The sequence below is a fragment of the Leptodactylus fuscus genome, chromosome 7 (genome assembly GCF_031893055.1).
Source record: "Leptodactylus fuscus isolate aLepFus1 chromosome 7, aLepFus1.hap2, whole genome shotgun sequence".
In the NCBI taxonomy this organism is placed as follows: Eukaryota; Metazoa; Chordata; class Amphibia; order Anura; family Leptodactylidae; genus Leptodactylus; species Leptodactylus fuscus.
The window spans coordinates 36,024,828-36,041,933 of NC_134271.1; the positions used below are offsets into that span (position 1 = coordinate 36,024,828).

Consider the following 17,106-nt stretch of genomic DNA (forward strand, 5'->3'; position numbering starts at 1 on the left):
AATGTTACTTTTTCTAGCCCTACATATATAGACACCAAACCATTTTATTAGGTTAATAATGAGTTAGACAAAACAATTTATTTCCTGCTCTGTGGCTGGAAGCAAAACTAAAAAAAAAAATTATACAAATGTATAAATATAAACTATAATTTTAAAAAAATACAAATAAAATATTTTTTACTGTTTTGGTAAGAAGAAAGATAACTTGCACCCTAATTTTAATAAGTTTAATTAATGATAATAATTAATTATTATCCTTAATTATTAATTATAATAATTTCAATAATAATTATAATTATTGTTATTAATAATAATAATAATTTTTAGCTCTACATACATAGAGACTGTAACATTTTATTAGGCTAATAATGATTTAGACATAATATACACACATAAACAATGTGGCTGGAAACAATTTAAACATTTTAAATACAAAGGTATGAATATAAAATTTAAATACAAAAATACAAGCAAAATATCTTTTATATTTTGGGTTTCTTTAAAATCCATTATTGGTATTAGAAAGAGCAACAAATTAATTATAATTTGTTTTTATAACTTCATGGAAATTTAAGGAAATGCCATATTGTCTCATAGGCCTTAGGTTTGTGAAAAACAATGGAAGCTCATCCTTTCTTTTTCACTGATGTGGATGCATCACAACAATGAAAGTCTATGAGCCCAGACATACAAAGTACAGAAAATGAAAAAGAAAAGTTGATCTTGCCTTTCATAGATGCGAAACGCAGATCATCCACAAATGAAATGGGTGGGTGTGAATAGCATGGGCCTCACATGTCTGTGGATGCAGATGTGTGAATGAGGCCTGAAGGGTGTAACTTGCTATACAGTGGTTATATAGCACAATAAAAGTTCTATGTACATAGGATGCTTAAAATAACATCTCTCAGGACACCAATAACAATAAAAAATAAAGAAATAAAATGTGGTCCACAGACTTTATACATACCTGTACTCGTAAATGAAAGGGGTTTAATAGATGATTCTAATGATATGATCCCTCTTGGGTAATAAATTAAAAAGGGCCTGTTTGACATCCAGCAAGCTAATGTGTGAGCTTAGGAGGATGCCTGGTGGATACAATAGCATGTTAATATCCCTCTAATAGATGCCCATATTTATAGAAATCTATCTGATAACAAAAGTTGTCACAGGTCTGTATATTAATAATTAAAAATAAATAAATAAATAAATACTATATATATATATATATATATATATATATATATATATATATATATATATATATATACACATATATATATATATATATATATATATATATATATATATATATATTTAAGCTTAAAATGTGAATGAAAAGAAAAAAGAACAACTAACCCATAACCATATTTCTTGATACATTTTAAGGTTGGGGTTTCATTTTCTTTATACTAAACTCCCCAAACTAAGCATAGGTTAAACAATTATAATACTGCTCACCGGGGCACCTTAGGAGCTTAGGGTGTGCTTATACATTAAACCTAAAGCCACAGGACCACCTCCCCATTTGTAATTCATGTGTTATAACAGTGATGTACCCAATTACCAGCCTCTTGATTTATGACGTATTTGCTGTATTCCTGGCTGCCTCTCCATCGGGTGACCACCACTCAGACTTGTCAATGCCTAGAGTGCCTGCCGCAGGGACTGAATGTCAGTCTCAGTATTTATTCTTCAGTGTGGCTCTCATAGCAATACATAAAGAGACTGACTTTCGGCCCCTACAGCTGAATTGCTAAATCAGTCACCTGATGGAGTGGCAGCAGGGAATCGAGCTTAGATTTCCAAAATAAATTTGATGTTAATAAAATTGGGCACAACACCACTGCAACATGTACATTACCAACCAGGGAAGGGAAGAAGGCGCGTTTCTTCAATAATAACTCAGTAGGCAGTAAGCTTTTAAGCACCTGTAGTGGTGACTGTAGGTATCCCTCATCTTATATCTTAAATCTACTGTATGTTTATGGGGGACATTAGGCACTGCAAGTAAAAAACAAACAAGCAACAGGGCTGCAGCCAAAGTAACAAGTTATTAAGAAATTATTCTGCACAGAGTATTGGACCTAAGACATAGGATTAAGAAGTAGACACCTTATCATATTTTATGGTAAAAGCAGGTGGTCTACCATTTAATATTACCTAATTTAGACAAAGATCCTGCTCTACTTACATATACCTATTGGAAACAAAAGTTTCCATCTTATACTTCATTATTCTAAGGGGAAAGCAGTAAATAATCCGTTTTCCAGTAGATATCAGATATTCCCAGTAGTGGAGCCCTCTTCAGTCTGAAGTGGGAATGACTCTATCCTACCACGCCTAATGGAGATAGAAATAACTGTACTATTCACTTTATTAAGTGGTTTTATTTACACATTTACTGTAGTAATAAAAAATCTCCTATATAGAGGCTCAGATAAAAATATGACAAGACATGTTACTTACTAAAACAATGTCAAACATTCTTCACATGAAAGGAAGGGTCACTTTTTTTTCACTTGCTTTCATATTCTAGCCTGCCTTACATCTGTCTTCTGATCTTACTGTCTTGGGTGCGGATTATGTAGAACACTTACTAGCATTGGTTCACTGTGTCTCTGTCATCCTTCATTTTCCACTCTGCATGCTGCGAGAAAAGTGTGATCTTATTCCCATGCACTCACCTGTCACTGGTTTCTTCATCATATGCTGCTACTTGCATGTTCTGCTAGCTCTTCTTTTAGGACATATTGTACACATGCAGGTCTGAGAATATCGTGTATATGTGTATGTGAGCATGTATGTATTCCTTGTCTATTTAACTGTCCATCATCAGGTCAATGTCATCCGTTTTCTATAATGTATGATCACTGACAACCATCTATGTGGTGCAGTCATGGAGCAAACGCTACGGTTACTGCAAATAGCTCACAAACAGTACAAGATAGAGGTTGTCTGTGGTCAGCTGTGTGCCAACAAGGTCTGCAGATGACTAGGCCGACTCCTAACACGTCTTCAAATTATATGTTTGTGCTAGTAGTAGTGTCTAGCTTTTTGTCATGTGCTTTGTGTACTATGTCTATGTGTCCACAGTCACACTCTCTGGTACAACACAATACTCTTGTTTCTACTAGCGTTTGTCATAAATCTAGTATATTAGGATAAGCTTCAGTGGATTAACAGTTGTCTTTGCTCCTCTATATGCTTTAATGGACCATGTTGGCTTTACTCAGTGAACAAGATATGCATGGGACAGAATAAACAGTGGGATTGTTCCAGGAGAGAGCTACATTTGGAGCAACTTTTCCATAACCCAATAGATTGTTTAGACATACAGCAGATGAAACATCTTTTTCATTTTCATGAGTATTTTGTATCCATGGAGCAGCAGTTTTCACACATCCGATCAGTCTATTGATGGATCTGTTACAATGGGCCTAAGGCATCTCCGCTCCACTCCATCCACTTACATAACAAGTAGTGAGCAGGGTGCACTAGGGGGCTGTGCACTAAAGATGCGCCACAACTGTTTTCCCCCATATATTTTTCCCCAATTGTGTGAATAAAACCTTGGGATGGGTCATCATTATAAGGTTGTGTTGACACGGGAATTCCAAGTGTCATATTCCGTTGCGGCTTCCGCAACGGGATCCCGTCGCGGCTATCTGCTCCGGATTGGGCCTAGTCCGGAGGGTGCTGTTGTGAGGCTGACACCGTGGCTGATTCAGCTGCAGAATCCCCCTGAAGAAAGGGCAGCTTGTTTCTTTTTTCTGCTAGCGGCAACATGCTGCTAGCGGAAACAAGAACGCTAGCAGTCTACATAGACCACCATTGTGAGGAGGCGGATTATTAAGTGGATTCCGCGCCAAAATCCACCCCCTCTTGCCCCGTGTGAACGGGGCCTTTTATTAATGGGAGTCTGACTACCAACACTCCGGTCAGTCAGCTGAATGAAGAATCTAGGATCCCTTTGTAAATACAGAGCTGTGCCAGCTTCTAGAGCGCTGCGGCACAGGTGAGAGTGCCAGGAGTCAAAGGGACCCTTCACACGGCGTAAGCGCTCGGCTCAATCCAAATCGTACATGCGAGCGCTTCTAAACACTTCCCATTCACTTCAATGGGAGTGCTCGTAAAGCCGGCTTTACGTGCACTCCCATTGAAGTGAATGGGAAGTGTTTAGAAGCCCTCGCGTGTACCGCTCAGAATGAGCCGAGCGCTTACGCCGTGTGAAGGGGCCCAAACCCCCATCTATCTGATATTAAGCTAAAGATAGGTAATCAATATTAAAGTCCCAGGAAGTATCTTTAGCATTTTTTTTATTACTAAGATTCTCCATTTCGATAAGAACATACTTAGCTAGACTACTGTGAAATCCAAAATACATAACGCCAAATGGCAAACTCACCCTTGCTACATTTGCAAAGTGGCTCCAAATGTTGTGCTTTGATTTCCCATTGATCTTACAGCAGTTCTGCTTGGTTTGTTTTATAGCACTGAGCAGCGTCAGCTGGTTTGGGATCACATTAAGCGGTATCAGGTCAATGATCCCATATCTGTATCACTGCACCTGTGTTCTACACTGTACTGATGAAACCCAATGTCTGACCTCTATGGTGTGAAGCACATGTATGTTCTGTGTAAAATATAATGAAATACATGTCTGTATTGTGCATTTCTGTATTTGAAGCGGTTGAGTCTATGCATTCAATGTGTACGACTTCCTTGCTAGCGATTAAGAAATTGCTGAGATGGTTGAGATGTTCTGAATCACTTACAATCTTTTTGCCCTTTAAACCCACAATGAAATTATTTCTAGGCTTTAAAGTCACCGACTAGTTTTATAGCGATGACCTGACCTCTGACCTCTCATTCATTAAAATAATCAATGTTGTAATAGCATGATAAATACTCCCTGTACACTGACTAATGAGAGAATAGGAGGAAGCAAAGGAGAGAATGAGATAGCGGGAGGTGGAAGAGAGACTGTAGAGAGTGGGGAGGGAAATAGAGAGCAAGGATATGATACAATGGCAATAAATATATACAGGGTCAGCTCAAGGACATGGGAGATATATAGGACAAAGGAGGCAAATAGTAAATGTGTGTGCAATGGAGGTTTATCAAGATCTTCATTGATCAGATGTATGTAAACAGATATTCTGCTAAGTGCAAGTGTGTCATTATTATATGTCTATGTATGTAGATTCTGCAAATACCAAAATCTACATTCTCTATTCCGCTGTTTATTTTTCTGTCTACCACTGGGCATTTATTCTCAAACACAATCTCATTGTCCTGACTTGGCATCAGTTTTAGAATATCATTGTGTCTGGCACACTGTATGATTACACTTTGTCACTGAACATTACTGTCTCTGGTGAATTATTACGGTTTTCAGGTTTACTGTAAGCGTGAGAGTATGTACAGCGTGCTAGGAGAACTTCAACAAGTAATACATTCAAAAACTTTCTGAAAAAAAGGAAATTGCATTGTTTCTGTGGGTATGATATCAATTAAAAATTTGCAAAGGTAATTAAATTATCATAGAGACAGCAAGGGACACAAATGGAGATTAATAAAAAGAAACAAAATACTGTAAGATGTAAAATAAAATCCTTAATGAATTACACTATGTTCTAAGAAGAATCGGATACGTTTCATTTGACTGGTATGTAATCTGGTTTACGTAAGATGGATTTGTAATGTTAAAGCTGTGTGTCCACCATGCTGCTTCCTTAGCCAATGCTCAGAGCATGGTAGACTTACACTGGTTGGGTCGAGTTTTCTATCCCTCAGGACAATAGTATGCCCCAAAGCACCCCCACACCCCCCTACATGTCCCAGTACAGGGATAATAAAAACATTGGTGGGCAATGGTAAAAAACAAACAAAAAATCATAGTAGAGCTATGCCACTGGCAACTATCAGCCCCGCTATGATCCAGCCCATTGACCCATTGAATTTAGCATCAGAGCACCTGCTTCAAAAGGGCCGATCACTGAAGAATTGGGAGCAACTAATGAAATTAACAGCGGACGATCCATCTGAATTTAGTACTAAGGCAGGTATTTTTACCACCTCCGCCAACTTAGACGCTAAGAGCTGGATTTGGTAGAGGTGGTGGAAGGTCCTCTACAGAAAAAATTCTGATTACAACCAAACCTGAGATTGAGCCTCATGTTTGAGATTAACAGCAAATAAATAGTGGAACATTTATCACCATTAACTATTGTAAAAAAAAAAAAAAAAGAAAGAATCCATCTGGCTGAATATAACAGCATTGCTGATTTTTAGCTGCGCTATGAGGCTCATATGTGTAGAAAAATACTAATTTACCCTAATAACACAAGTAGATCAAAGGTGAGCTTATGAAATACACTTTTTGGACAAACATTCCCAAGTTTAATATAATGTTGATTGTTAAAGGGATCTGTAGATTATTGTGTGAACACTACATACATATGCCCTAGTCACATCGTTACATAGTTACATAGTAGATGAGGTTGGATGAAGACATCAGTCCATCAAGTCCAACCTATAACCCTACAATCCTCTACAGTGTTGATCCAGGGGAAGGCAAAAAACCCCATGAGGCTCGTGCCAATTGCCCTATTTCAGGGGAAAAAAATCCTTCCCGACTCCAATCTGGCAGTCAGTATAAAAACCCTGGATCAACGTGTCCTTAAAATCTAGAGACCATAACCTGTTATATTTTTCTCTTCAAGAAAGGCATCCAGGCCCACTTTGAACTTGTTCAGTGAATCCACCATCACCACTTCCTGGGGCGGAGAGTTCCAGAGCCTCGCTGTTCTTACTGTGAAGAATCCCCTTCTATATCACTGGTGAAACATCTGCTTTTGTCACACCCTTTCCATATGCCCTAGGTAGTAAACATTGGAAGACCCTTTCTATTAGGGTCCATTCACACGGAGGAAAATGGTGAGGAATTTGGTGTGAAATTTTAGCGCTGAAAAAAAGCCTCACATTGAGGATCCCATTGAAATCTATGTGAGGCTTTTTTTCAGCGCTGAAATTCCACACCAAATTCCTCACCATTTTCCTCCATGTGAAAGCACCCTTAGCTAGGGTAAAAAGGCACTGTGGTAAGCTTAAGGGCTGTTGACTTTCTGCTACTACTAGAAACATGTATGATATATATCAATTAGAGAGATGTTAAATGTCACTTTACACATAGGATGCCACATACATAGTTATACTGTATAATAAATGAGGTTGGATAAAGACATTAGTCCATCAAGTCCAACCTATAACCCTACAATCCCTACAGTGTTGATCCAGGGGAAGGCAAAAAACCCCATGAGTAGAAGAGTCACTTTACATATAGGATGCCGGTGGGGTCTTTACACATGGCTGATATGCATTCGGTTTTATATAGCAGACATGTCAACAGTGTCCATAATTGGGCACATTTAACCTCTCAGTCGCCATGGCCATTTGTAATTACAGCATCTGAGAGGTCATTTTGTGCTTCTGGTGACTGACCCCTCTCATTGAGATTGTGGGGTTGATCAGTTGGTATGACAGGCAGGAACTATCAAAAGACTCCCGGGCCTGCCTTTTGAATAAAAGTATTTCAGGCAATACCATATGGAATCTTCAAACTGTCTAGGTGGGCTGAAAATAAAGTTAAAAATATTTATAAATGTATATAAGAAATCAAAATTAGAAACATCCCTCTTTCCACATTTTACAAATAAAAAAAATTGCTTTAACAGTGAATAATCCCTTTCCCGTTTAGTCCTCAGTGACTGACCTGTGGGTCTGCAGATGAAGGATTAAAGTGTTGTTGCCACTGATAGTTATATTATTTATTACTGCTGAGGCAGCATTAGTCAACTGTCTCCATTTCCAGCGCTGGCAACTTGTTGTGCTGTATACAGGTTCCCAGGCTGATATTAACAGTGGTAGGGGATCACTGCAGCCAATCACAGGCCTCAGATGGAATGTGCTTTTTGTGAAGAGGTTACTGCTGATGCCTGTGATTGCCTGCAGCTTGTCCGCTGGCACAAACAGACAGGGGACCGCCATACAGACGAATGGCGCTGTTGGCACTGGAAACGGAGTCCCGGATCGAAGTGAGTAATGGTTTGTTCTGTTTAAGGATCCTTCAGCAGAACTATTAAATATTGAGTCAGAACATCCCTTTAAGCATTATTTATGTTATATTATGCACATATTTAATCTGTTATAAGCATCTAAGGATCGCATGTTGAAACTCTATAGGTGGGCTAAAGATAAAGTTAAAAGGATTGAAAAAAAAAATATAAAGAATATATAATATATAATATAATATATAAAGAAATAAAAGAATAAGATTAAGATACAACCCTCTTTTTCCCATTTACAACAACAAAAAAATTAAAAGGCATTTCCATCATCTAAAAATGCCCGAACTGTAAGAATATAAAAGTATTTCCGTTGCTTTTCCTCACAAAAAATTGACAAAAAAGGTATGAAAAAGTCCCCCCATTAATAATTTTTTTCCGACTTTCCAATACATTGTATGGAATATTACTCCAGGGGTAGTCCAGGCAAAAAGATTATATTTTAAATGGGGGGAGGGGGGAATGAAAGTTTTTGTTTTTTTTTAAATCATACTTACCTTTCCCAGTGCTCCAGTGCCTCCCTACATGGTCCAGTCCTGTCAGTCCTATGTTGTCTTCCACCAGAATTCCCCAATCAGTGGCTTCAGTGATAGGGATTTGGGACATCACAGTCGGCGAGCAATTTTCTGTTGAGAAGACAGCCCAGCAGAAGTACCTGACCGCGCTGGGAGCACACCACAACACCAGGACCAATTATTCACCTCCCCCATTTTAAAAATATTTATTTTGCCCAGACAACCTCTTTAAATGGTACATTAGAAAATACAACTTCCATTAAAAAAACAAATGCGCAATGTGAATAGAACAATAGAAAAGATAAGGCTTTTGGGAGGCAGGGAGTAAAAAATGTAAATAATAAAAAAAAAAATGGTTGTAGCAGAAAACGGTTAAGGAAATGAAATTATATATAGACTTTTAGTCTCCATACACACAAATGTGCCAAGTCTCTGGTAAATCGGCATGGACAGCACATGGATGATATCCATTATATAGTTTTGCCCTGGGCTCATCACAGCCCCATAAGTAGACCTTTGATAATACATGTGTGAAAAACAGGGAGACTTAAAAGGAGTCTGTCATCAGAAAACTCTATATCAAACCTGCCACAGAGGATTTTAGGGGACATTATCCTGAGTACCATTATCCATACCTTTAGCGAGTCTAGTGCAGGGGTGCCCAATACGTCGATCGCGATCTACTGGTAGATTGCAAAGGACGTATGGGTCGATCGCGGGATGCAGGGATCCCCGGTGTCTGCTTGTTCACAGTGCAGGCTGAGAGTCATCTCTGGCCACTGGCAGGCGGGGCTGTCGCGGCCCCAGCCTGCCAGTGTCCAGAGATAACTGTCAGCCTGCGCTGTGAACAAGCAGACAGCGGGGATCCCTGGGCAGCCACAGAACGCCACTGTCTCCTGCTGTCATGATCCGCCTGGCCCCGCCCACATGCCCGACCCAGCCCACAGGCATGCCCTCCCCGCCCACAAACCCGTCAGTCCCGCCCATATGCCCACCCACATGCCCGCCCCGGCCCTGCCCTAGTAGCAGCGCCGCACCTCCCATGAGGCGACCTGAAGCGACCGCTTCAGGTGGCGCCATGCCTAGGGCCACGGGGAGGGCGGCATTTTTGCTGCCCTAAGCCATTCCAGGACAAGCTGTCCTGAACTGGCTTAGGGTCACCGTCACTGAGCGGTGGATTGGGGAGGCCGCTGGAGCAGTGCTGCTCCAGCGGCCGCCCCTCACGCTCAGGCAGAGAGCAGGTCCTCTCCCTGCCTGCTAAAGATGCTCGCCCCGCCCCCTCCGTGTGGCCCCGCCCCTTCAGTTCATCCCTGCCCCTCTGCACCGCCCCCTCCTCCGGGGAGGGGGGGGGGCGGCTTTCTGACGTCCGCCTCAGGCGGCAGAAAGACATGGTTCACCCCTGCCTAGTAGATATTTTGCCTTGGTCAGCTAATAAAGTAGCTCACACGCTGAAAAAGTGTGAGCACCCCTGGTCTAGTGTATAAAAACATACCTTAAAAAAAGCTTTTTAGAAATATGCAAATGAGGCAAAAATGCAATGGGGTCAGATGCTCCAGGGGTTCCATCTTCAGGTTTGAATACCTGTCCCTGTGCACTTGATTGACAGTATTTTCTATTCTGCAGCTATAATGCTGCTTGTTAAATTCCTGCACATGCTCCTGATGTTTACACTTGAGCCTGATTTGCTGTTTCTAAAAACCGCCTTTCCAGGCATCTAATCAACTATCGAAGGATATGATGATCATCAAACACTTTGGCTGGTTTTCTTTTGAATTTCCTGATGGCAAACTGGAAGGCCTATACTTAAAGGGAGTCTATCATTGCCCTCAGCTACTATACAGGGTGTCCGGAAAGTAAGTACCAAAAAATGAAAGGGTGGATTTTAGTCGGTATATGAAGCGTTTTTTATTAATGAACATGTGACCGGAAATGTACCATTGTGATGGTGCAGGTAGACAGAAATGTCGGTTTCCTATCCCTCGCTGCGCCATGTGAAAGGAGAAAAGAAGAAGAGAAAGCACTTTAATGGGAAATCTGTTTAATCACTGTTACTTATTTACAAGAATTGCTTGAAATGTTGTCCGCCTGTCTCGATGCAAGCAGTGTAACGCTGGGAGATGGACTGAGGCACCCGTTCACAGATTCCTGGCATGGCCCTCATCGCGACAAACGCAGCCTAGATGAGGTTCACGGGTTCTTTGCGGGTTGGCACAGGTGTTGTGTACACAATGGACTTGACGTCCCCTCAAGAAAAAAATCAAGTGGGGTCAAATCCGGCGAGCGAAGGGGCCACAGCACAGGTTCGCAACGTCCAATCCATCAATTCGGTCATTGGTTGTTGATGTGTTCACAGACGATGCAACCAAAATGGGGAGGTGCTCCATCCTGCTGGAGCCATATCTTTTCCCTCATATTCAAAGGCACATCTTCAAGCAACACCGTCAAATCATCCTGTAGAAATGTACTGTGTTAGTCTACCTGCAGTGCCACCACGGTGCATTTCCGGTCACATGTTCGTTAATAAAAAACGCTTTACATACCGGCTAAAGTCCATCCTTTCATTTTGTGCTTACTTTCCGGACATCCTGTAAACAGCTCCCATAGTGCTGCAGATTCTAGCAGAATAAAAACCATACCTTTCTTAAGTTTCAGAGCCCCAGAGATGCGTAGAAAAAGCACTTTTATAAAATGAGGATCTTGGAGCACAGGGGAGTTTTCTTCTATTACTGAGCACTGCTGCATCATCTCTAAACATGCCCATCCTGCATTCCCTGGGTAGTGTGATTTTATCCTCCGCGTCAGTTGATCCTCAAACTGCCCAGGGGGGGGAGCTGATGGCAGGATGGGCGTGTTAAGTGATGATACAGCAGTGCTCAGTAATAGAAGAAAACTCCCCCTCCAAGATTCTCATTTTTATTCTGTTAACAGTATCTACAGCACTATGGGAGTGGCTTAATGTAATTAATGGAGAAATAATAGACTCCCTGTAAGATGATCTTCAGTCAATTGGAGGTTTATGCTTAGCATTGAACATACTTATTATAATTAGAGATGAGCGAGTAGTATTCGATCGAGTAGGTACTTGATTGAATACTACGGTATTCGAAATACTCATACTTGTTCGAATACTACTCCTATATATACAGTGTATAGCATTCGGCCAATCAACGCTGGTTCTGCAGCAGGCTTTTCTTTGCTAGTCGGAAGAGCTGGCAGCTTTCGGTTATGTGGGAGCTGACTTTTTCTCATAGGAATGCATTGACCAGCGTTGATTGGCCGAATGCTATACAGTGTACAGCATTCGGCCAATCAACACTGGTTCTGTCAGAGGCTCGTCTGTGACGAGGCGGAGTCTAAGATCGGACCACAATGGAGAATGCTGTGGTCCGATCTTAGACTCTGTCTCGTCACAGACGAGCCTCTGGCAGAACTAACGTTGATTGGCTGAATGCTGTACACTGCCAATCAACGCTGGTCAATGCATTTCTATGAGAAAAAGTCAGTTCCCGCATTACGCAAGCTGCCAGCTCTCCCGACTAGCAAAGAAGAGCCTGCTGCAGAACCAGCGTTGATTGGCCGAATGCTATACACTGTATAGCATTTGGCCAACCAATGCTGGTTCTGCAGGATGAGTAAGTTTACTTTAGCACTTGCTTCCCGTCCGGAAGGAGTCTGCAGGAGGACCCCCCCCCCGAATGGAATATCAGCGCAACTGCACTTCGCTCCTCCTAAAAACTCTCCTCCTGCTACTCGTGGACTTGGTGACTCTCCTTTAGTCGAATGGTGGTTTCCCCTGAAATGAGCATTTTTTCCCATAGACTGTAATGGGATTTGATATTCGATCGAGTAGTCGAGTATTGAGGCTCTACTCGAAACGAATATCGAATCTCAAATATTTCACTACTCGCTCATCTCTAATTATAATATCTAGAACAGCTTCTTTTAAATATATGGGATCCCGAGCACTGCAGTGCCAATACCCAATGAAAACAAGACAGAAGGCCATGCCGCCGTTCGGTATAAATCCCGTTTTTCGTCAGTATGCAAATGAGTTATCTCGCAGCACTGGGAGCGTGCCAGTGCCGCCTCCATATTCTTCAGGAATGGCCTCTTCACATGTCTTCTTACGGCATGTGAAGAGGCCGTTCCTGAAGAAGATGGAGGCGGTGCTGGAGAGGTCTCTCGCAGCATTGGGGACTCATTTGCATACTGACGAAAAACGGGATTTATACCGAACGGCGGCGCGGAGAAGACATCTAAAAGTAGGAGAAGAATAGCCTTTCTTAAAGCTATTCCTACGTGTCAGCAACAAAAAATTCGATTTTAATGGCAGAATCCCTTTAACCATCCGCTGTACTATGGTGGATGTTGGGTACTTAAATATGGTGGTCACTCAGGAACTGAGCAGCCACCATAGCCGCCAGGTCTCTGCTGTATTATACAGCAGAAACCCAGTGGCAATGTCCACTAGCAGTGATGGATGCACTATTTTGGTTGCTGTCAATTTAGCATGAACCGCCAATCCATTAATATAATAGTTGAGAGACTATTGAAGGTTCCAAGCTTGTCTGCTATAGACTTCTAATACAGGTTGCACCAGACCCCCTGGGGTTCAAGGCCCTTAACCCTTAAGTACTATCACAGTGTCTATCATAATGATATGTGTATGATAGTGGTGTATGATTGACACCATGATAGTATTTAGGCCACGTTCACTCATTTTGGCGTAGAATCCACGTCATAATCCGTTCCCTCATAAAGGTGGTCTAAGGAGACCGCTAGCGTTCTTTTTTCCGCTAGCGGCATATTGCCACTAGTGGAAAAAAGAAGCGAGCTGCCCATTCTTCAGGCGGAATCCGCGGCTGATTCAGCTGTGGCGTCCATCTCACGGCAGCATCCTCCGAACTAGACCCATTTATTTGGGCCTAATCCGGAGCGGAAAGCTGCGACGGGATGCCACGCACTGCAACAGCATCCCGTTGCCGCGACAGAATATGCACATGCAGAATTGCGTGTGAATTTAGCCTAAAGGGTTAAGTATCTAAAAAGTTAAACCTCTCTTGAAGTTGGGTGTTTAAATATGATAGCCGCTCAGGAGCTGGCGGGTATTAACACTTTTATTTTGACCTACAAATTTTTTTAAAAAAGTATACATACCTATAATGCAGCCGCCATCTCCTTCCTTCCCCGGTCCAGTCCAGCTCTCGTGCCATGAGATTGTGAGAGCCGCCTGGTTATCATGACAGCTGGGAGCCTTGTAAAGGCTCCCCGGCCTGTGTTCATTATATGCCTATTGAGGTTTGCCTTTGTCAGGCCTCTGTAGGCTTATAGTGATTTGCTCAGAGACTGCAATACTGATTCAAGTCATTAGTGGAGTTTAAAAGAAAAAAAAAAGTAATAAAGTTTTTAAAAATTGAAATCACCCCCTTTTTCAAAAAAGATTGAGAAACATAACCAAACTATGCATCCCCATGTCCAAAGCGCCCTTTGTACAAACACGTGAAAATATTTTTTCCATACAGCTGACTCCATAGCAAAAAAAAATCTAAATAGCCAAATTGTCATTTTTGTTATCAGTTTTCTTCCCTTAAAAATTCTAAAGCATTATAAAGTAATAAAAAAATATTAAAAGTATAAATCAGCCCCCTTTCTCTAGATTACATATACAAATAAATAAACATAAATAAGCAGTGTAAGACTAAGGCCCCACATAGTGAACCATAGCCAAAAAAACGCGACAGAAACGCATTGCATTCTTTTTCTGCAGCGTTTTTCACAATAGACTTTCTGCCTCTGCCTATATGGGAAAATCCAGTTTTTCTGTAGGTATACTTGTCATGCTGCGATTTACAAACACGCATGCATTTTTAAAAGCACAGCATTACTGATGCTGATTTTTTTCTGCAGTGTGTGGATGGGTTTAACCAGAATTCCATCCACTTTGCAGATAATATAAAATGTGACGTTTTTTGCTGATCCGAACGCCATTTTTTTTATTTACCAGAACTTTATAAATAAAAAGTGCCCCCCCCCTCCAAACACTTTATGCAGCCCCTTAAGTAGAACTATAAAAAATTTACATGTATGTTGTGGATTCATTCAATGAGTTAAAACATGATAAATATCCCCGTAATTGTACCGACCCATAGAATACCGGTGGCGTCATTGTGGTTACACAGTGAACGCTTTAAAAAAAGAAGCCCATCAGAAAGTTGCACAAATGGAGGTTTTGTTAATTACCATTTGTTCCACAAAACTTAAGCAGTAAAAAACCTCTATGGAAAAATAAAAAAGTTATGGCTTTTGAGAGGAAGAGAGTAAAAAACTAAAATGGAAATATGGCTGCATTGGGATGGGGTTAAGGATGGTCCACAAATTTTAAAAAGTTGGATAACTCCTTTACTATCAACTCCCAAATGCCTATTCAACTGTTCCCAGAGTGTTATAGGGGCTGTTACACACATTATATATACACATTTTTGCTGGGATAGTATGCATAGAGGATAATGACAATATAAACTTTATAACTAATGCTCCTCGTAGCGGACTGTAGCACAACGTGCAGTGGGAAAAACTGTGGCAGCAACGAATCCTGGATTTTCCCCTAGTGCTTTCTGCTTGAATTATACCTACAGGGAAACCACCGGCATTTCTGTAAGTATAATTGACATACTGTGATTTCCAAAACCGGCTGGAAATTGCAAAATGTTTGCTGTGCGTAGTTTCCACAAGGTGTGGATGGGATTTGCTAGAATTCCATTCACCTTGCAGTGGCTGTAAAATGCCGCATTTTTTTCTGCAGTGTTTCCGCTCAGGCGTTTAAGCATCCTGGAGCCCTGACCTTAATCTGTATTCAAATTAGCAGTTTGATACACCCAGAGTGTGCCCTTGCCATTTGGAGAACCAGTTTACCTGGGTGATCCTGACTTCCAGCCCCTCTCTAGCCAGTGCCACACCCTATCTGAGTTACAGCTTTCTCTTGAGCAGTTGTCACAGCTCTCAAAACTAAATCCCACTCATATGCTGATGATTCTGGTAGTACTGTGCAGTATTGTCTCATCTGCCCAGTGAGACTTTGTGGTCATGGTACACATTACAAGATCTTCAACAAAAATGTAGTTAAACTGACATGCCGTATACATATACCATATAGTGCCAAGATTTGTGTGTATATATATATATATATATATATATATATATATATATATATATATATATCTATATCGTAAAAAGACAACCATATGGATAAACCGGGGGTCGATGGAAACAGAGGACCCAGACTAAGTTGGCTCAATAACCTATTGAAATGGATGATGAGAATGTGTGCAGAGATCCACACCCCTTAGTGCATACTTAGGGTAAGTTCACATGGGTTTTTTTGATCAGGATTTTGAGGTCATATCCGCCTCAAAATCCTGACCAAAAAAACGGCTCCTATTGATTTCAATGGGGGCCGGTCAGTTCTTTTTTTCGGGAGCCGTTTCTTCTGGCTTCCGGAAAAAAAGAAGCAACATGCTCATTCTTCAGGCCGATTCGCCTCGCGACTTGGCCTGAAGACACTCCCTCCTCCTGACTAGGCCCATCCATTAGGCCTAATCCGGAGCGGAGTGTGCGACTGGATGCCGCTGCAGTGCACTGGCATTCATTCGTGGCTACTAGAGATGAGCGAACAGTAAAATGTTCGAGGTTCGATATTCGTTTCGAGTAGCCCCTCAATATTTGACTACTCGAATCGAACATCGAACCCTATTATAGTCTATGGGGGGAAAATGCTCGTTTCAGGGGTAGGCAATGTTCGATCAAATTATACTTACCAAGTCCACGAGTGAGGGTCGGGCTGGATCCTCCGAGCAGTCTTCTCCTTGCAGCGTCCCCGCGGCGTCTTCCGGCTCTTCATTCACTCTGCCAGGCATCGGGCCTGAGCAGAGCCGACTGCGCATGTCCGCACTACAAGCGGACATGCGCAGTCGGCTCTGCCCAGGCCCGATGCCTGGCAGAGTGAATGAAGAGCCAGAAGACGTCGCGGGGACGCTGCACGGAGAAGACTTCTAAAGGTCTAAAGGTAGGAGAAGAACCAGCGTTGATTGGATGACTGTATAGCATTCGGCCAATCAATGCTGGTTCTGCATCGAACTTTTACATTCGAATAGCGAGTGGTACTTGATCGAGTACGAGTATTTCAAATACCATAGTATTTGATCGAATACCTACTCGATCGAGTACTACTCGCTCATCTCTAGTGGCTACCCATTTTTTGGTCTGGAAGCCGAGGCGGCCTCCACTCAGGTTCCGGACCAAAAAACCCCGTTTGAACTTACCCTAACAAATAAAGGTATTTTTTGCTAAAGGGGTTGTACAGTCAATTTAAGTGAAAAAGAATGTTATGAAGTAATAAAATAAGTCAGTGACTTTGTCTATAGCATTTTGGTGTTTTCCGGGACTGCTGTTCTCTATTTCCT

The 17,106-nt window shown here is 41.5% G+C and overlaps 1 protein-coding gene across 13 annotated transcripts in view; it reads left to right on the top strand.

Moving 5' to 3' along the window:
* NRXN2 (neurexin 2) overlaps nt 1-17,106 on the top strand; it is a 631,600-nt gene that overhangs the window by 214,802 nt on the left and 399,692 nt on the right. The gene's annotated exons all lie outside the window — the stretch shown is intronic.